A 23,574-nucleotide genomic window follows, 5' to 3' on the forward strand; every position below is an offset into this window, starting at 1 on the left:
AAGCGCTACCGATACAAATACCCTCGGTCCGAGCGCTTGTGTTTGCCTTCTTTTTTTCGTCGGCCCCCTGTCTCACCGGTCAAACGCTAACTCGATTTTTACCGTATACGTATAGTCCCCACACTTTCCGGACCGAAGCTTTGCCGGAGTAACGGGAAGTGGATGAGTCACGAAACCGGTGGTTCCATAAGCTCGTTCTTATATTTTCATTTTGGCGGGAACAGTTTCGTCACAACCTTCTGCCATTTGCCACGCGTCACGCCCCGAGCGGTAATTTTCTGTAACCGCCGTTACGCACGTCCTTTCAAATCATGTCTCATTAATTATGGGACACATGGCATCCCCCGGTTGGTCGGGACTTGTAACCGCCCCAGACCCATGCCTATATAAGGCCTTCAACGTCCTTCATTCATCATTTTTACTACTTCACTTCAGTTTCTTCACTTCTACTTCTTCACCCTCAGTTCATTATCTTCATTTTCATCGTTGATTCAGCCATTTCAATCCCCATATTCGTTGCTTGAATCTGTTTGCAAGAAACTCGTTTTTACTCAAGCGCTGCTCTTTGATTGAAGGCGCTACTCCATTCCTTCATTTTGCAACATTCACTTCTTTCACTTGTTATTTCCCTATTCTTACCTTCTTACCAAATTTTCAACCTTCTTTTCCGTCTATTCCGAATGTCTGCCAACATCGAGACCACCTCCCAGGACGTTCCCTCGGTTTCTTCTTAAGGAGTGGAATCGGTAACTCAACCAAAGGGAAAAAAAGTAGCCGAGCCTACGGCTTTAGACATAGTGTCGTCTAAGCTCAACTATAATAAAGAATTCGAAGCCGACAAGCCTTCCTTGGTTGCGGACGGACAGAGGTACGATGGGCGGCATCCCTCGTCCGTCACCGAGGACAAACTTGATCCGGTTCTATCCAACCGTGGACGTGGATAACCGTCCGGCGTGCGTGTTCGCCCCCGGCCCGACGAATCAATCACCGACCACTGCTGGAAGGATTCTTGTACGTTTATACCTATCCTTTCACGCTCAAGCTCGATCCCCCAATTGATCCTGGCCTCTTCGAGATGTGCCGACCTACAATGTAACCCTCGCTCAAATTGGTCCGATAATTTGAAGGACCGTAGCCTGCCTCCGGCTGTTGGCTAATAACGCCAAAAAGGAATTCACGCTGACCCATTTGATCCGCTTGTATTCCCCGAGGCAATTTCGGGGAGGTGTAATAAAGCTCGCCAAGCGAGGTCGGAATCCGATCTTCTCCAAAATGGACGAAGACAGACCGGGGTTGGTTAGAGCGCTTTTGTCGGCGAGGACCGCGACATTATCCCGGGAGGAGCGTATGCCCTTCCGAGAAATGGAACGATAACCGTAAGTTTCTCGGTTCCCCCTTTATTAATTTACTCTTGGATTCTTTCATTTAACCCTTTGTATTTACACTTCCCCTTTTCTTTTCACCAGCCGTGGCATGGATACCTCCAGCCGTTCCACGTATGAACGAATGGGTTGAAGCGCTCCTTGACCAACACACCCACGAAGAGTCATACGGGGAATCCCGTTGCGTGGCCGACGGGTTGCCCAAAATCATGGTAACACTACCTTTGAGTTACGTTATATTCTATCTTTTGCCCTTCTTCTTTCCATAATCTCTTCGAGATTTTAGGCTTACCGGCGGGCTCGGTGAATCCTAGACCGGGAAAGCTGCTGATCACGCCGTGCCGCACCCGCCGTTCGATTCTACGGTCATCCCGTATCATCGCCGCACCCAAAAATGAGGAAGCCTCGTACAAAGCGGAGAAACCGAGAAAAAAGGCTAGGAGCGTCGTCCGGTCTCTAAGAGATGAGAAGAGCCCGATGTGATTATTCGTCGGGTCGGCGTTGCCCCATCCTTCGAGTTAGTCCCGAAGGAGGAAGCTACCGTTCCACCTCCTTCAGCCGAGGAGAGACCTTCCGTTCCGGCTCCGCTAATAGGTGGGGAAGAAATACTTTACCCAACACCTCTAAGGTTCATTGAATTCATTGATATTTCAAGTGATGCCTTTTCTGAGGAGATTCCCCCGCAAAGATCTAGAAGATCCGGCCCGGCTCGACCCGTCGAGGCCGACTCGAGCCGAGTCGACTCCGAACCGAGGCCCCCGTGGATACCGGCCCACTGCCTGCTGAAGAACCAGTTGTCGAATTCGAATCATCGACTCCTACCGAGGCTGCTGGTACTGTCTCGGCCTCTCCTACTGCTCCGAGGCCGGACAACCACGATGACATATTTTTGGATATACCTCCTGCAACCGGGGAAGCTGCTGGTTTTGGACATCTTCTAATCCCTCGAGCCACGAGGGCAGCTAGACGGTCCACCGAAACTGGAGCACGGAGTAGCCTAGCCGCGCACCTTTCCCGCCTCCAAGGTGGAACCTAGAAGGACCGATCGGCCGTGGTTACCATTCTCGAGGATTGCGTTCTCTTCGTCCGTCCGACGGGGAATAGCGAGCTATTTAAGGCCCCTCGTTTCGGACTCGGACAAGAGGAAGATGGCCGGAGTCCCCTGGCAGTGCCTAATTAACGAAGGCATGCATGCGGGCAACCGGGTAAGCTTATCAGCCTATCCTTGCATAATTCTCTGTGAATTTTAGTTTCTCATCTAACTTCTCCGTTTCTTTTGCAGAGTGTGGTGCTTGTTAATGAGGCCTTTATTCGTACCCGAAATAGGGATAGATGACCTAGAGGGTTGGGGCTGGATGCCCAAGGTCGGAAACGGAAAAGTTCCGACCTTTTGCAATTAAAGGAGGATGACCGAGCGAGCGTTGTCCTCACCAACCTTCGCCCGAGCTTGATGCAACGAAGGCCGAGAACCTTCGATTAAAGGGCGAGCTAGCCGGATTGTGGAGAGGAACTGCTTCTGAAGGAGGAGAAAATCGGTCTCAGTCAAGATAAAGCTCAATTTTCTTCCAAACTTAGCGAGCTCGAAACCATCATTTCCCAACTCCGAGGGGAGCTTGACTCGATCAAATCTAATACCGTAAACATGGCCGAGAGGCACCAACGGCTTGAGTCCGAGAGTGCCAAGTATGAAGAGAGACGAGGCTATTCGAGCAAAAGCGAGGAGTGGCCCGAATATGTGATGAGCTAAGAACCAGACTCGAGGAGACGGTCGAGGCTAATGATCTTCTCAAAACTGAGCTTGAGTCGGCCACTCAAAATCAGAGAATCCTCGATGAAGAGAGGGGTGAGTTAATGGCTAGGCTGGCTCGGGCTGAAGCTGATTTGGCAGAAGCCCGGCGAGTGTGAAAGCCGCCGAGGCTTACTCCACAGTTCGTAGAGAGCATGAAAGATAGAGGTCTTAGAGGATCACTCTCGAGTAAGCCGGCGTGGCTTTAATGAACTCCCGCCCTCATTTTCGAGGCTAGAAGGATCGAAGAAGCAAAAAGAGCCCTTGATTCCGACCCCGAAGACTCGAGCGGACAAAGGTCCGAACATGTTCCGGCCCATATACCGGATAGGCCAGGGCTTGTATTACCCTTCGTTTTTCTTTTTGCACTTTTGTTTTTTGAACTTTGCCAAATTTCAAGTGTAAAAATTTGCATATATGAAAACGCATCTTTCCCGTCGATTATTCTTTTGCTTGAATGTTTGTTACAATTTTTGCTGAACCGTCGGTCCGTTCCGAGGATAAAGGAAACATCGGAGCCACTTTTTCTGGATCGTTCGTTATACATTGGTTTTTAGTTCCATCCGGATGTTTTATCCGGAGTTGGATAAGTGGTTTGCTCGCGGACTTATTTATGCTTTTGTAATCGTACGTCTCCGAATCACGTTAGGCATTTTAGGGCCGATATTCTTTGGCTATTTGCTTATCTTAGATTAGGTTCGGGCACTCGAATCTCTGCTTTACCAATTTCAGTGTAGAAGTCCCCATTCGGGTGTTAAGATTTTGGCTCGGTCACTATGACCTTGTTGCCTTTGTCGTATTTTTGACCGTAATGCCCGGAGTCGGGTATACGGATAAAATGGTGCCCGATTTTCGGACAAAGAAGCTTTACTAGGAATACATATCCGAAATGTACAAATTTGATTTTTCAATAAACTCCAAGTATTTGTACATCATATGAGGGCTTTATCCGTTTCCTTCTGTTTTTTGCCGTAGCAAATTCTAAGTGGACACGATTCGTTCTGATTCAATTTCGTCCTTACATCAAAACCTAATACAGAAGGTCCGGCTTTGGTTCTGCCGTAGCAAATATTAAGTGGACACGATTCGTTTTTGATCGTTTGGTCCTTACATCGGAATCTAATACTGGAGGTCCGGTTCATGAGGTCCCAGCAGTATTCGTTGTTGAACTCTTCCATTTCCAACTAATCGGGGAAAATCAAGATGTGGGGACTGTTATACCTCATTTAGACCGGGTTAAATCAGGTACAACATATTGGAGATTCCTATTTTGCCTTATTTTAAGGAGTCGCCACCTAATTGATTTTAAGGTGAATTAGGGCACCTAATTAACTAAGGTAAAGCTAACTAAACCTCCGTTAATAGTCTGCTTAAATCAGCGTGATTCTAGGTAAGGGTTCTATATTATCCTAAAGGGAAGGGGTTAGGCATCCTTTAGAGTCCGTTAACTACGGTTATCCGGCCAAACTTAGATTAATTAATTTAGATTAAATATAGTGCTTAAATTTTATTTTATTTTAAAAATAGCTTACAAATATCACCAAAGTTTAAAGGAAAATAATATTAGCTAAAACAAAACTTGAAGAAATAATAATTTATGAAAAAGAACTTTAAAGGCTAACAAGACTCATAAAAGTTATTAATATTTTAAAGGAAGAATATAATGATTCTATTTAAATAATATTTCATAAATATTGCTAAGGCTTTAAAATGCTATTTAGAATAAGGCTTGTACCAAATATATTAATCTTGTATAAAAAGAAATTCCAAATACCATTTAAAATGGAACTTATAAATATGCTAAAGTTTTGAATAATAATGCCATTTAAATTAAAGTTTGCAAAATGCAATGGCTTGCATATAAATAGAAAACTTGAAAGAAAGCTTAGCAGGTTTTAAAATTTGAAATAAAATTATGTTATATGAATTCAGTAATGTAGAAAATCTAGACTTATTAAATAAAATGCAAAAGGGGTAATGAGTTACCTTCCTCAAAGTTTATTTGGTTGTATTCGGCAAAATGCGTATAGTTTGATAAATTTTGAAGAAATTATTTGTAAAGTTCTTGAATATATATTTGTATATTAACAGCATTTGAAATCTTAAAGTATTAAAAAAAATGATTCCATTAACTCATAAGTATATAGCTATACTATTTGCAAATTAATTATCCTACATATTAAACGTCATAACTAGTCTTGACATAAATGAAAAGAATGAAGCTTATGGAATTAATTATTGATTTTCCCTTTGAATTAACTGCCCATTATTTCTAAAATTATCCATACTATTTCTCCTATAATTCATCCAATCTAGGTAAAAATAAAAATAAGATGAAGTGTTAGTCAAACAAGGCAAACCAAAATACACAACAATGAAATAAGGTAGAGAAAGAGAAAGAGAAAGAAAAACAAAATGATTTGGCCCATTTCTAAGGCCACTATCACGAATTGCTGCTGCTGATGGGCCACGGCCCAACATTTTATTTCCATTTTTGTTGTGCGGACAAGGCTGGACACGAGGGGAATCATGTTGGGCTTTGGCCCAACACCGAATGCGAAAGAAGGACAAGTCCCTCGGACTCGTATGCGTTGGTCATGCATAAAATAAGAGGAGAAAGGATTAGTATCTAATCGATGAAAAGTTAAATATATAAAATATAAACTTAAGACAATTCAATAAGTTATGTATATATACTGTATATTCAAGTATACCTCATGTATACACATTCATAGGGATATATAGAAGGTTAATATTGGAAAACTTTCGCCCCCATCTTCCCGATGTTGCACAAGTTCCAAAGGATTTCATGAATCCCAGGCATGGCTAACACCGGGGAGGGTTCAAGCTTGATCCATAATGACCAATCTAAACTCCCTATTAACGTGCTTCAGTTAAGTATACCAGTAATATACATAAATATACGTGACCAACTGAAACCTACTTGCAACAGCACACAAAGTTTGTGCAACACCCAAACTGCTAACAAACTATACCCGAGATTCCAACATATACGTTTACTCAACATGAAGGCATACATAATACAGACCAAGTATATCCACAATATTCAAACTATTCGAAGAATCTAAACAAGACATTTTGCAACATGGAGTGCACGGGCAGGAAAAACAGGGCACTGGCAACACAAAGCATTATTCTGAGTCTAAACATGGCAGATTTACTCATCACATATCTTTCAAAATAAGACATATCTTTCAAAAGAAAAGAAGAATAATTTACTCATCACTCAGGCTATTAGTTCTAAAACAGAAAACAAGAAGGCATATACTCATTCAAGACATGACTCTTGATCCAATTCAACATTTTATCAGGCAACCCATGGCATCTCTGGAAATTTGCAGTATAAATTCTTGCGTTATTAGCAGCCCTGTGACTTTTCCCTAAACCAGTTCCCGCGCTAAATAGTAAGCAAGCTACTCGTTAACTTGGTTTAATATGAAAGGGGCAGAACCATTTTATAGCAAGGACAGTTTTGAAACTGGAGGCACTAAACATCTTTTTTTAGACAAAACAAAAAGACAAGCACCAAGAGTAAATACGCAGCACCTATGACTTGTGCGCGTTATGCTTATGATTTGAATACCAAACTCTTATTTCCTTTAAGCTCATACTACAAACACGCAGCTCTTGTCACATTAAGCAAACACACATGACTCATAAACATCATCACTAAACGAGCGATTGGCACATCGAATTAACAGAAGAATAGCTGATCCGTGAGCAGTATGTAAGAGGAAAACCCAGCTTGTTAAACAAATCAAACTCCTGAAAATGTAGGCTCACCTTAACCTCCCTAGATGCCTTTAAGCGAGTGAATCAAATGGACTTCCAATTGTTAATTCTCCAACTCATATTGCCTAAGACTAATAGAGATCTATTATGACTTAGTTCTAAATCCAAACTAAACCATTTCGCAAACAGACAGACTAACAGGATTATGACAGCCCGACTCGAGACCAGCAATATTTAGCTCTTACTACACAGCAGTAAGCTAATCCATTCTAACCAAAACATATGAATCTACACAGATGTTACTGATCTATTGAATTGAAACTAAATCGACTAAAACAACGAAACAGACACGAACACATAAGCACTAGCAAACTATAAACACTGAAATTAAATTAATTAAAAGGAGGATTGTTTACATAATTAACTAAACTACATTAAATTATCAAACACGAACATGTTTAAACACACAAACAGAAATAGATTTATCTATCGAATTAAAACAACTTAACTAAAAACTAACATACTTGAATCATGGAACGATGAACTAAAATAACACAGAGCAACACGAAGAAATGCAACAGAAATAAGAAGAGGGAATGGAGAATTACCTTCTTCGGGTGCAGCGAACAGGGTGCGGGGTCTCCGATTCACACTCGAACACCCTCGAATCCGAGCTTGCGATGCTCGGCTTCAAAGCAATACCAATGCAAGCGAAAACCGAAAAAAATTAATTTAGTATTCTTAACTCGATATTCAACACTATTGTAACTACTAAAGTAATACGCTTTTAGAGGAAATTTTGGATAGCTAAAAAAGAACTTATGTTTTTTTCTAAAGAGATTTTCTGTGTGTGACTTTTCAAAAAAAAAAACCCTTCTCCAACTCAGAAAACAATCATTTATATAAAAAAGTCTAGGGTTTACTAGGGTTTGAAAGGCTGAAATTTGGGCGGGATTTTAATTATTTTTCAAACACTCTTGTTCAAATCCGAACGTTAAAGATGCCAGCTATGACAACGGATCAGAGAAAAGATGAAGAAGACAAAAACCATTACACCTCTACCACGAAAATGACAAAAAGACTGATAAGGAGCACAATTTCTAACTCACAAATCGACAAAACTCATTAAGGTGGTTTCAGATCGGCGCAGAAAAAGAAAGAGAAAACAAAAAATTAACCTTTCGAAGAGTTGAATCCGGATGGGGGAAGGTACAGGCATTAATTTCCCTTCCCCAAATCGACCATGCACGGTCTGGGGAAGTGAAAGTCGACTGTCAACCTTGCCATTCTTGGATTAGTTTGTGAGTTGTTACTTCTGGCGGTATACCTGTCATATCTATATGCGACCATGCGAAACAATCGGCGTTAGATTGAAGGAATTTAATATATTTGTTCCTGAGCTCCGAGGTTAACCCCGTGCCCAGGTACACCTTTCTACCTGGTAGATGATCAAACAAGGTGACTTCCTCCAACTCCTCTACTGTAGATTTTGTCGCATCTGAGTCATCCGGCAAGACAAATGATCTGGGTATGCCGAAGTCATCCTCTTCGTGCACCGGGTCCAATTTCTTCTACTCCGTTGTTAGACGTGCACGGTAGTTGCTATTTGAAATCCTTGCCCCCGGTTGATTCTTCCTTTTGGTCTGGGTTTTTGAAAAGGGGTGATGTTTCCTCAACTGCGAACATTTCTCTTGCAGCAAGTTGTTCTCCCCGGATGGTTTTTACTCCCTCCGGTGTCGGGAATTTCAATGACTGATGTAACGTCGATGGCACGGCTCTCATGCTATGTATCCATGGTCTACCCAGCAATGCATTGTATTTCATATCCCCTTCAATTACATAAAACACCGTTTGTTGGATAGTGCCGTCAATGTTGACCCACTACTAAAAAAACAGCGTTTAGTGACGGACGTACTCCGTCGCTAATCAGCATATATCTGTTGCTAAACATGTGTTGCGACGGATTAGCGACGGAATGGCGTGCGTTACGATTTTGCGCGTTGCTAACCTATTAGCGACGGAAAATTGAAATCCGTTGCAAACTTAGCGACAGCAGTAGCGACGTATGAGATCCGTTGCACATTATAGCAACGGATTATTTTTTTGTTGCTATTGTTATAAATTCCGTGACTAATTTCATATTTCATTTCGTCGTTTTAGTAAATTAGCGACGAAAACCATTGTCGCTATTCCGTCGCAAAATATTGAATTATTTGTGCTCGCATTTAGCGACAATAGAATATTTGTCCTCTAGCAACGACGACCAAAATCCGTCGCAAATCGTCACAAATATTTTTCTTCTCGTTTTTTTTTTAAATACGCCGTTGAAACATACTAAATACAAATTAATAAATACCCTTAAAAATAACCGACATTCACATAAAATAATATTTATAAAAAAAGTTCAAAATAGATAGCGAAATCTCAATCGTTAAGTCCAAAACACCGACAACACCAAGCTATCAACTACCAAAAGAACCCACACATCCATCAAGTATTGTTAGTGCATAAGTTTGTTCTTTCCAACAAAAAGCGGATAACATAAAAAACTAATGCATGGGTGAAGGACTACGATCACCATCAGAAACTAAAGGATCAACATCGTCAACGTTGGCAGTAGTAGGAGGAGGCACTATGGGTGTCACAACTGATGGTTTGTCGACGGAGTATTTGGATGATGTGATGGTGAAGAAATCACTCCGCGTGCCTTCTCAATAAATAAAGGAAGCAAGCGATCGATCGTTGTAGGAATCAATCGCATCACTAACTCCTCCATATTTTACGTAGGTCTTGATTGAGAAGTTGAAGGTGTCTTCGCCGATTTGAAGCATTAAAGGCAAAATTGACGCAAAGATTTGGCCCATAATAACTTTGTGCTTGAGATCCAAGACCATATATTCTTCTCTTCCTTGTTCCCAAAGACTTCGTAATATGCTTCACATTGATCAATATCGACCGAGACTCGTGATTTTTCCCGTAATATTTCTTGATATCTTTCCTGTAATAATTAGTTAAATTAAAACATCAAGAATACTAACCATTCAATTTTACCAAATAAAAAGAGAAATGAATTCCAAAGATAAAAGAGCAGATATTTATCCATTTTTCGTTGGTGTACAAGTAATACAGACTAACAGGCACAAGGTTGCATAAATGCAGCACTTGTTGTTCATTTATGCGAGTCGACGGGGAACGACGAACATCAATTAATCGCACAATTATGCTAAACACGGTCTTTATGCTCATCGGTTCATCGGTCTTAACAACATCCTAAGCCAATTTCTATTCATTTATATCCAGGATTTCTTTCACAAGTTAAGCAAAGGATCATGCTTCATGGTTCACATGCTTCAAGAAAAAGAAGTCAAAGCTTGCAAAACAAAAAAGGAGCATGCTAAGAAGTTCGGTAGCCATCAATGAGCTCAAGAAAAAGAGAGAAGAAATGAAAATTCAATTGGCAAATAAGGAATTTTCGGAGGAAAAGGAAGAGACTTTCGAAAAATTGACCGAGAAGTATCAAAGTGAAGTTGAGTTCGGTATTTTTCGTAACTACCAAGTCTTTGGAAGAAGGCTTATCAACATGGATAAGTTTCATATTCCCAACCTTAGCCATATTCCCAACCAAGTACTGCTATTGTATGGTTTTTAATGGGCAGTATTAGCTATGCTCATTCCTATTGAAAACTTGCAATATCCGGCTAAGTTTGACACATATAGTAATACAAAACTACATAGCATTATATATATAAGGAACAAGAAGCACTTACATATTGACTTAAACACAATGACAGTCTTCGGTTTGTGGTTAACACAAACAAAGTTGCGCTTTAAATCACAATCTATAGAGATCAACTTTAGCGCGAAACTAAAAGTACGCTTACGGAGAAAGCCTAATTTAAGCCTTTCAACAAAGACTAGAACATAGATCCGAATTTTCTTAACAAAACACGTCGCAAAAAACTAACATTGATGAGAATCTACAAGACCGCAAAAATTGTTGCAAACTTGAGCACCACAACATGCTTCTGGCTAGTGACATTAAATTCACACGATTCACATATAGGACATGATGTGGTACTGTTATTCAAAGTGAGACACAAAGGCACAAAAGTTTTCATCAAATTCAATTTTGGAACTTGCTCATCGGGTTTAGAAAACTTGGTGCAAAGGAGCAACTTGATCAGCTTTGGTTTGGATGCTATGGGTGCACAAGGGCCTTTTTTACAGGATGTTGGGGTGATTTAATAAGGAGACATAAGGCTGGTGAGGTGGAGAGAAAGGGACTGTGCTGGTGGTGTATGTGGTTTGCTTGTACAGAAAAAAAAAAAAAAAAAAAAAGGGTGAAGAAAAGGCTGGAAACAGACTGCTGGTGTGACAAACTTTACACATCACTAGGAATTGCATTAGAAAGCTGGTTTGGAGCAAGGAAAGTCAACAAAGAGCACATGAAGGACATCAAGCAGCAGCATGGGTATTATATGCAACATATATATATATATATATATATATATATATATAGCATAACTAAAAGTTTACCTTGAAAAGTAAAAAAAATAATATATATATATATATATATATATATATATATAAAAGTACGCGTCTTTTACTTAAACACAACTTTTTTTACTTAAACACAACTAAAAGTCCGCCCCTCCGGCGGACTTTTACTTAACACAACTAAAAGTCCGCCCCCTCCGGCGGACTTTTAGTTGAGCATAACTAAAAGTACGCCGGAGAGGCGTACTTTCCCTTTAAGACTAGTAGCGGCGGATGCGGTATTTTCTACTACGGTCACATCGCAATTTGATACATTGATGAGAATCTAGATCACATGACTTCCAAGAAGATATTAACACCACAACAATCACGACAATGAGAATCACATGGTATGACACACATGATGAGTTAACGGTTGCGACTTTCGGAAAATGCGGAATACATGACAACACAAGCAGTAGTTTTCATCAAATTCAATTTTGGCCATACTTGCTCATCAGTTGTAGAAAAAATGTAGCAGTTCTTTGTCATCACAGGAGCAACTTGATCAGCTTTGGTTTGGATGCTATGGGTGCACAAGGGCCTTTTTTACAGGATGTTGGGGTGATTTAATAAGGAGACATAAGGCTGGTGAGGTGGAGAGAAAGGGACTGTGCTGGTGGTGTATGTGGTTTGCTTGTACAGAAAAAAAAAAAAAAAAAGGGTGAAGAAAAGGTTTGGAAAAGATCGGGTGTGACAAACTTTACACATCACTAGGAATTGCATTAGAAAGTCAAGGTTTGGAGCAAGGAAAGTCAACAAAGAGCACATGAAGGACATCAAGGCATGGGTATTATATACAATATATATATATATATATATATATATATATATATATATATATATATATATATATATTATATATATATATATATATATTAAAGGCATAACTAAAAGTTTACCTTGAAAAGTAAAAAAAATAAATAATATATATATATATATATATATATATATATATATATATATATATAAAGTCCGCCCTCCGGCGGACTTTTACTTAAACACAACTAAAAGTCTGCCCTCCCGCATACTTTTACTTAAACACAACTAAAAGTCCCCCCATCGGATTTAATAGTACTTTACTTAACACAACTAAAAGTACGCCCCGGACTTTTAGTTGAGCATAACTAAAAGTCCGCCGGAGAGGGCGGACTTTCCCTTTATAAGACTAGTAGCGACGGTGCGATTTTCTATATATATATATATATATAAGTCACATCGCAATTTGATACATTGATGAGAATCTAGATCACATACGACTTCCAAGAAGATATTAACACCACAACAAATCATGACAACAGAATCACATGGTATGACACACATGATGAGTTAACGGTTTGCGAAATTTCGTAAAATGCGAGAATACATGACAACACAAGCGTAGTTTTCATCAAATTCAATTTTGGCCATACTTGCTCATCGCCTGTAGAAAAAATGTAGCAGCTTTTGTCATCACAGGAGCAACTTGATCAGCTTTGGTTTGGATGCTATGGGTGCACAAGGGCCTTTTTTACAGGATGTTGGGGTGATTTAATAAGGAGACATAAGGCTGGTGAGGTGGAGAGAAAGGGACTGTCTTTGGTGGTGTATGTGGTTTGCTTGTACAGAAAAAAAAAAAAAAAAAAGGGTGAAGAAAAGGCTGGAAACAGACTGCTGGTGTGACAAACTTTACACATCACTAGGAATTGCATTAGAAAGCTGGTTTGGAGCAAGGAAAGTCAACAAAGAGCACATGAAGGACATCACAAAGAAGATGGGTATTATATGCAACATATATATATATATATATATATATATATTAAGCATAACTAAAAGTTTACCTTGAAAAGTAAAAAAAAAAATATATATATATATATATATATATATATATATATATATATAGGCAGTACGCCCTTCGGACTTTTACTTAAACACAACTAAAAGTCTGCCCCCTCCGGCAGACTTTTACTTAAACACAACTAAAAGTACGCCCCTCCGGCGGACTTTTACTTAACACAACTAAAAGTCCCCCCTCGGCGGACTTTTAGTTGAGCATAACTAAAAGTCTCATGCCGGAGAGGGCAGACTTTCCCTTTAAGACTAGTAGCGACGGATGCAGATTTTCTACTACAGGTCACATCGCAATTTGATACATTGATGAGAATCTAGACTGTTACAGCTTCCAAGAAGATATTAACACCACAACAGAATCACATGGTATGACACACATGATGAGTTAACAGTTTGCAGAATTTCAGAAAATGCAGAATACATGACAACACAAGCAGTAGTTTTCATCAAATTCAATTTTGGCCATACTTGCTCATCAGTTGTAGAAAAAATGTGAGTTCTTTGTCATCAACAATCTGCTATTTATCATTTTATACAAATCAATAGTCAAGTTACCGTACGAGAGAGATAGATAAATAAACTTAAGTGAGAAGAACTTCAATACGGCAACAATACCTCAACAACAACGGTAAAATGAGAACCTTCAATGAGTAGCACGTCAATGAATTCTGACCAGCTGTCCACTACGTATCTGTAATATAAATAACATCAGGAGGATTCTATCAAAGGTTGAACTAAAACTATAATGGCATTTATCAAACAACATAGTCGCATAGTACACTACAAGATTCGGTAAGTAATGATGAAAGTGGTAAAATAGGTTAAAGAAAACAATAAAGAAAAACTGTGGTGCAAATCAAAACACTCAACCATCCATCAGAAAATTTTTACACCCAAATCTTAAGCAAAATACATTAAAGATACAACAACACATGTTACTAAGCATTAGTCACTTGCCCAAAGATACTCCATCCCGATAACATAGAATATCTTTGGGAAGTCACCGATTGTCCACATCAAAGCGCCTCGGTTGAAAGTTTTGCTTTTTCGAGATGTCAAATGCTTCTACACATGCTCCCACAACAAAGTCAATTCCTTTATTAGAGGTTGCGGATAAACATCAATTTTATGTTTGGGATTGTTTGGCCCAGGAACAATGACAATTAAGAACATATATGCCTCTTTCATACACATTCTGGAGGCAAATTGTATGGGGTGACAATCACCGGCCACGAAGAGTATTTCCTCCCGTATTGACTAAACGGTTGGAAACCATCAAGACATAACCCTAACCTTACATTCCTTGGTTCGGCGGCAAAAAAAGAATGAGTTTCATTGAAGTTCTTCCAAGCCTCGAGTCGATGGATGACGCATTACCCCATCCTCTTGTGTATGCTCATGATGCCATCTCATGTCGGCAGCTGTAGCATGGGATGCATATAATCTTTTCAATCTAGGAATCAAAGGAAAATAATACATTTTCTTGTAAGGGACCAATTTCCTCTTACGATTTCAAATCACAGATTATATAAAGAATGTTGAGTTCTTCAAGCTTTTTCTCGACATGCAATAAATTAAAACAAACTTTAACCACCAAATAATATTATCCTACAAGATTTAGCACAAACAAAGGTCGAATTTCCATTTTCATCGATTTTCGCCCAAATAGAGATTCCCAATACTTAACCTCCAAATAAATTATAAACCCAACAGTTTTCAACACACCCAACTTCGATTTTAGCCAAAAAAAACACTTAAAACACTCTCGTCATTTAGATAATAAGCAAGAAAACACGATATCTTAATTTCGTTTTAGATTTAATGTCGAAAACACAAAGAAGGAGGTAAAGAAGAAGAAAGAAGCGCCCATAACACATACAAAAATCAAAACATACCTTTCCTTTAGATAAAAATTGCGTAGAAGAAGAGAAAAACACAATGTAAACCCTAGATTCACATTATTTTGATCTATGTTGTGCTCTCTCTCTCTATGTTACCAATTTCGCACGGTCTATCTCTCTATCCGTGTTGGCTACGTGTAGGAAATGAAAGAATGCGTAACCTAGCTAGGAGATATCTTTTGTTTTTTACATTTAACGACGGAATAGCGACGATTTTACAATCCGTCGCTAAATAATACATTGATTTCTTTTAATAGTTAATATTGCGACAAAATTTTCCGTTGCCGCAAATATATATTTTTTCTAGAAAAATTAAAGGCCTAGCGACGGATATTTCGTTCTCGAATCCGTCGCTAATTAAAAATAAAATTTGTCGCGCCTCTTCCGTTGCTAAATCGTAGTAAATTTAAGGCGCCAAAATTCGCGCTAATTATTAGTAACGAAACTCATTTTTCGTTGCTAATCCGTCGCTATATAATGAGATAAAATTTTAGTTTCTTTTTTTGCGACAAAATGAGGTATCCGTAGCTAATCCGTCGTTAATTAGCGACAGAATATGGTCTGTCGCTAATATTCCGTCACTAAACGCTGATTTTTTAGTAGTGACCGGCAAAGAAATCTCTCCCTTCGTGATTTCGCTCGCCACATTGAACCCGCTGAGCACCCGGGCTACCAGCACGATCTGGTCGAGTAGCCTCAGCTATTCAACCACTCTCCACCGGATAATATTGGCCGAGCTACCTGGGTCAATTAAAATACGTTTAATTTGTGACTTAAAAACAAGAATAGAAATTACCAACGCATCATTGTGTGATTGAATGATGCCTTCCACGTCCTCGTTGCTGAAGGTGATGGAATCCTCGGGTACGAAATCCCAGCTACGCTTTTCACGAACGATGGATACCTTGGTCCGCTTCATCACCGGCCCTCTAGGAGCATCTGTACCCCCGATTATCATGTTGATTATATGCTGAGGCTCTACCGGTTCAATCCGTTTGTTCGACTCCCTTTCCTTGTAGTGGCTTTTGGCCCGCTCACTCGTAGAATTCACGAAAGTGACCATTTTTAAGTAAACGGGCCACCTCTTCTCTTAATTGGCGCAGTCTTCGCTTCGTGACCATGGGTCCCATGGTATTCACATATCATGCTCGGTCCCGCCGGCCGGATCCGACCTCAATGGTCTCGCCACCTTGCTTCGGGATGCGACCCATGGCCGAGACGAGATCCGAGGTGTTGACACTAAAGTTATATTCCGATATCCTTGCGGGTCTCTCGTTGGTCGCGAGCTTCGCATCACTCCTAAATGACAACCCTCGGCTAATCGACGGCCGCTCGGTTCTTCTACCCCCCCGGCTGGAGAATTGACCGGGACCAGTCCTCGACTTCTCCGACCTGAAGCTCGATTTCTCTGAATGAGAGTATGGCCGATATCTTTCTCTCGACGATCGTATCTCCGGGTCATAATTCTTCCTAGATCTCTCAGAGCCTTTGCTCAAGTTTACGGGGCCCGAGGGAAGTTCGAGCTGGTCATCCTCCACCCGAATCTTTGACTCGTATCTGTTGTGCACGTCTGCCCAGGTCACAGCCTCGTATTCCATCAAATTTTCCTTTAGTTTGAACGAGGCCGTTGAACTTCGGGGGGTTAAGCCCTTTGGTAAAAGCAGGCGGCCCATTCCTCGGAACCGGAGGGAGTTCCATTCGTTCCCTTTGGAAACGGTTGACAAACTCACGTAATAATTCGTCATCCCTTTGGGCTATCCGGAAAATATCCGCCTTACGGGCCTGTACCTTTTTGGCACCGGCATGAGCTTTTATGAACGCATCCGTGAGCATTTCGAAAGAAGTGATTGAATGCTCGGGCAGATGGTCATACCAAGTCAATGCTCCTTTTGACAACGTTTCCCCGAACTTTTTCAATAATACGGATTCAATTTCGTCTTCTTCGACGTCGTTGCCTTTTATGGCACAGGTGTATGAAGTCACGTGTTCCTGAGGATCCGTTGTACCATCATATTTCTGGATGTCCGGCATTTTGAACCTCTTTGGGATCAACTTAGGAGCCGCACTCGGAGGGAAAGGCCTCTGAATGTACCTCTTCGAATCCGGTCCTTTCAGAATAGGCGGAGCCCCCGGGATCTGGTCCACTCGAGAGTTATAGGTCTCCACCCTCTTCTCGGTTGAGTCTACCCGCTTTGCCAATGTTTCGAGCATTCTTAATACCTCGGTGGACGAACCAGCCCCGGACCCATTGCTCTCATCTATCCGGGCTTCTTCCCTTCGGGGTTCGGCGACGCCCTTATTCTTCTCCGGAGCCATTTCATCGTTTCTGCTCTGCAACTGGGCTATTGCGACTCCTTGTTCGGCAATAGCTGCTCTTTGTTCCTGCAACATTTCAAAAATAAGACGTAAGTTAGGTGTTTGGCACTTTCTGGCCTTGTGCCCGGGACAAAGTGACGAATTGAGAGTATTTAAAGGGTCGGTAGCCGGCCGGGCGGCGTTCTCCGTTCACGGTGTTCAGTCGGTTGAGGCCTCTCGAATCGACGAATTTGGGTCAACGGGATCCACCGGTAATCCCCGCGACCCGTCGTTCTCATTTTCGGCCACAATCTCGTTGTTGACGTGACCAGATTGTCCACTGTTTGCCATTTGGTCCATTTTCACAGAGACAAACAAAAGAACTGAAAGATCTTTAGGTGAGCAAATAGGAAACGGGATTAAAGACCACTAATATCCTAGCCCCACGGTGGGCGCCAAACTGTTTTACCCCGAAATTGGATAATAAGTTTAATTTGTAATGAGGTATAGGATATGTGGTACTTTAATCTATTTTTTGATGAACGAAGAACGTATATGTATGTTTGCTTATAAATGACTTAAGTGTAAGTAAATCAATATGCTAATGATTTGGACGAATGTGTTGGGATTATGGATTTGAGGTAAGATCTTTGTGTATATTTCCGTGCAATATTGAATAATATGATTCAATGAATTATATAGCTATAAACCGGACCAAAATCAGAGGGAGTGAGGGAGAGAGAGAAAGCTTCAATATATATTCAAATACAATGTTTTGGATCTGAAAAGCCAACCCCTAAAAGTAAGGAAGTGCCCCCTATTTATAGTTTTCCTCTATGGGCCCTTCATCATCATGAAGCCCTTTTAGAAATAAAGAAGCCCTAATATGGATAAGGTTGGGTCGTACGGTCTGACACCCGTACGACTGTCAGAAACAGGTGACAGCATGATTTCCACACGTGGCGAGCGAATAACTGATTAACCGGACCAACGGCCACGATCATAACGGTCATGAAGAAATCGGGCTAACAGCCACGACTAACTCAGCTATGTATGAACCGGACCAACGGCCACGATCAACTCGGCCATGGAGAAACCGGACCAACTGCGCTAAGAAGTTATCCCCGGATAAATCGGACCCAACGATTTTCTTCAAACTTCTTCTGATCAAGCGCTACTGATGCAATACCCTCGGTCTGAGCGCTTGTGTTTGCCTTCTTTCTTTCGTCGGCCCCCGGTCTCACCGGTCGAACGCTAACCCGATTTTTACCGTATACATAGATATAACTCAATTTTCTATTTCAAATATAAAACTTCATTTTATCCATAATTTTAATTATATTTTTCTGTGCTAGCAAAAAAATTAATAATATGCTATTTTAATTAATAATTTATTTATTTGACTAATTAAATTCTCTAATTTAATTATCGCATAATAAAACAATTAATCGTTTAACAAAGATCAGAACACTCGTTAGTGCGCGACCTCATAGGTTTAAAACTACGTCGGTGGTAAATTGACCATATCAATATACTAATCAAAGATGGCGTCAAGCAAAATAACGAAATACATTCATTCTAGGCCTACAATGCTAGGAAGTCTTTATTACTATACTATCTATACATATCAGTCGATGAAATCACTATGAGATGGGATCTATGTTGGCTTAATACGATGAAGATGGACGGAAGTAGAGGACCATGTACTAACAACGTTAGAAAATGACTGACTACGAGATCAGGTATACCAATTTGAAGAAAATCTGCTTGACTTTGATAAGGCAAAAATTGAGGCATTACATGTTGTCTTACTAATACATTTAATAGCAGCTTTTATGTCCTTAACTACTACATAGCATGAAGTATTCAATTTACTCTCATGAACCCGTGAAAGAATAATGTAGTATTTTCTTCTATCCTTTTAGCTCCGAGTAATCCTAGGATATGATTCAACTGTCAAATTCTAATAGGTGACCAACTATGAGTGCAGCCAAATTATAATTGACCATTGAATGACTTGAGAAGCTTTTTTCTTCTTTCATGCAATTTGCCTGGTCAAGCTCTTAATTAATCGTTTATATCCCATTCATAATTTATGGTAATTCTAATCATTAAAAATTATCCAATGAATCAATTCAATGATCATATCTCTATATGCATCATCTATATATGTGATTTAGTTAATGAGATCGACTAATTTTTATCCTATAAGTATCACCACATACATTTTGATCTAACCGGATTACTAATGTCCTATAATTAGCGATCCTCTAATTAAGAATAATTTTAGATTAAGTTATAAGAAACGTGGCTCTCTCATTATCATGTTCTCCATCCTGATCTGATGTCGTCAAGTACCAAAATTTTAAGGATCTTATCATATTAATCAAGCAATTGGTAATAACTATGATTAAAAAAAATTCAGATGTCATATATTTATATTGAATAATATTTACAAAAATTGTTCAAATCATTACATGTGAGATTGGATCGAGGACATATCAACTATATGCCTAACAGTTTACTCAAGTGTTTTCCAATATTAACTCATTGAAATATAGCGAACACTAGTCTTAATCCTAATACAAGAGAATACTCAAGGATAGTTTTCAAGTGAGACATAAAATAACGCTAAACAAAAGCCATATACTGCTTCTTTCACATTTTAATTCTACAATTGCTGCCAACGTATCTCAATTCTCATTGGAAAAATGAATGAAGAAAGCATTAAGCAAGTATCAGAAGAAAAATCAACAAAATCCAGACCATCGTGATGGTGTAGGGCATCAGATAAGTTTGACAAAAATTGAAAACACTGGAAGAGTTTGACATTTAGTAGGCGTTTAACCAAATATTTCAAATAATTTTCACTTTATTTGAAATTTATGAAAGTTGGAGTTAAAGATGAAGTAATTGTGTTTGGTTATATTTTTTGCAAAGGAGAGAATAACTCATTTTATTTAAAATTTATGAAGATTGGGTTGGAAAACAAGTTTTGAGCACTTTTCAAGATTTAGAATGAAACTCCAAGTTGAATTTGAAAATTTATAACCAAACACTGATTATGAAATAAAATAAAAAATTATATTCCAAAAAAAAAAAATGAATAATTCTCGTAGCCAAACGGGTCCAATTTAAAAAAGAAACTACGGAGGAGTTTCTAATTTAATATTGGAAACTTTCTTCACCGGCCAATTTGCACGATTACCCTTATTCGAGTGTGGTTTTTAATTTTTACCCCTCAAATTGCTGGTCTTTAATTTTTGTTCTTCGCCTAAAATACCTCGAGGTTCTGGGTTTGAACCCCGGCTCCGTAAAAAAAAAAAAATCCAAGGAAAGGCTTTGCGAGAAGTCTGCCTTATTAGGCAGAAGGGAAAAAAATCTTTTTGCATAAGGCAGAGGTTTTTTAAAAATAAAAAAAAGAAAATTGACTGAGCAGGGTTCGAACCCAGAACCTCAGGTATTTTCGGCCACCTTTTTTAAGTGGAGGACAAAAATTAAAAACCATCACTTATGAACGCCAATCCGTGCAAAAAAAAGTTCTCTATCCACATGTTTAATTTATTGGGCCGATCCAACCAACGAGGGGCAATTCGCAAAATTGCCCTTCTTTTGGGGTGGTCTTTAAATTTTGTCCGTCATATTTGAAATCTTTAAATTTTGCCCTTCGGCTAAAACCCATGGGTTCCAGGTTCGAACCCCCACACAGTCAAAATTTTAAAAAAAAAAATGGCAAGGCAGAGTTTAAATTTCGCTATGCCCTCACCGGCATACACTTGTGAAGGAATTATCAAAGTTATGCCTTATGGGCAGACTTGGCATAAGTATGCCGGGTCCGGTATAACTTTGGTAATTCCTTCACAAGTTTATGCGGGATCCGGCATAAAGTCTGCCCATTAAAAGTTTGCCCATAAGTATGCCCCCACGGGCATAAACTTGTTAAGGAATTAACAAAGTTATGCCGGACCCGGCATACTTATGCCAAGTCTACCCATAAGGCATGAGTATGCCGGATCCGGCATAAATTTGGTAATTCCTTAACAAGTGTATGCCGGGTTCGGCATACACGCGACCCAAACCTTGCCTTGCAATTTTTTTTTTTTAATTTATGCTTGAGCGGGGGTTCGAACTCGAACCCACGATTTCGTATGAACGCCGTAATTGCAACGCGAAGGGCAAAAATTAAAGACCAAAGAATATAGGGGCATAATTTAAAGACTACAACATGAAAAAGAAAATTTAAAGACCACCCCAAAAGAAGGGCAATCCGCGCAAAAAAATGACCAAGGAGCTAGTTAAATGGGCTTTGGTATAGTTGACGGGTTAAGGTAAAATTTGTGTGGACCAGCCAGTTTTTACTCCGCTAATTAATTTTTAACCACCATTTTATATGTAGTTAAAAAATAGTCGGTTCTTCATTAAAACAAGCACGAGAGGATGTAGTTAAAAAAATAGTCAGTTCTTCATTCAGATTGTAATTTTGTGATAAACCGTGAAAAATAATGCAATATCAACTTTTTTTGCTATGTTAATTTAAGCTTTTACAGAGTTTTGACTTGATAATTCGTCTAAAATTTATTTAAAAAATTGTACTGTTTTTGTTTCCATTAGAAGTCATTAATGTATAAATCACTTTCGTACAAAGAAGAAAGAGGAGGAAGTAGTGAAGTGGCTAAAATTTAAATACATTGTAAATAGTGTTATATTTTAATAGCACCGTTAAAAATGGCTACCTGGTGTTATTCGTACATGGAAATTTTTGGATAATAAATATTTTAAGAAATTATACCATAACAACTGGATTCAAAGGTACAAGAAGAGGAACACCTTTTGCTGCTCAAACCGCAGCAGGAAATGCTATTCGAGCGGTAGTGGATCAAGGTATGCAACGAGCTGAAGTAAGGATAAAAGGCCCTGGACTGGGAAGAGATGCAGCATTACGAGCTATTCGTAGAAGCGGTATACTTTTAAGTTTCGTACGAGATGTAACCCCTATGCCACATAATGGTTGTAGACCCCCTAAAAAACGACGTGTATAGAACTGAACGTTGAAGAAATCCCAAGAGAAATAAAAGATTCGATGATCTAATCAAATAATAGTACTATGGTTCGAGAGAAAGTAACAAGATCTACCCGGACACTACAGTGGAAGTGTGTTGAATCAAGAACAGACAAGAAACGCCTTTATTATGGACGCTTTATTTTGTCTCTACTTTTGAAAGGCCAAGCCGACACAATAGGCATTGCGATGCGAAGAGCTTTACTTGGAGAAATAGAAGGAACATGTATCACACGTATAAAATCTGAGAAGTCTTTTTTCGGCTATTGTATTGTAGTATCAAAGTTAGTGTTTTTGGCCACCGCAATCTTCTCAATTTCTTTGGTATTATTACGAGTAGTTTAATTTTTGGTACTTTATTTTCAAAATGTCACGTAAAAGTTGCGGTGTTATTAGGGTATCACGTTTGTTGCGTAAATTAATAACAAGTTCTAATATAGTAACACATAAGTATAGATTAAGAGTAATTTATATTTGTTGAGTATAACTTTTTACTACAAGAGCTTTGTATGCATGCAATGCCCAATCAAGATTTTGATTTACCAAACAAATGTAGCGACGCAAATTGTGCACTCCTAAAATACTCTTTGTCAAAACAACTAGTGTTCTTTTGTTCTATTAAAATGATTACTGAGTTGATAACTGAAAGTCTGCCGTTCAAAAGATTTAAAAAAAAAAAAAACATGTAGCATCACTAGAGAGTATGAAAAAAAAAATGTATAGACTTCATATTGTATTTCAAATAGTAGAAAAATATAAAAGGGGAAGAAAAAAAAAAGAAGAGGAGTCTGTAGGTTTGGGGATTACTTATAACAACCTCAATGCTCAAGCTTAAAAATTCAAATGCTTCGTTATTTTAAATTTAATATAAAAACATATATTATACATATTAACTTATTTGATTCAGTTCATTATTTATTTTTTTTTGTATCTTTTATAAAATTTAAAACTCACCCTAATTATTTACTACGATTACAATTGAAAACTAAGATTTGATTAAAAAGAATCAGTACGGCTCAGTTAAGCACGATT

This window comes from Lycium ferocissimum, chromosome 10 (genome assembly GCF_029784015.1).
Source record: "Lycium ferocissimum isolate CSIRO_LF1 chromosome 10, AGI_CSIRO_Lferr_CH_V1, whole genome shotgun sequence".
NCBI lineage: Eukaryota > Viridiplantae > Streptophyta > Magnoliopsida > Solanales > Solanaceae > Lycium > Lycium ferocissimum.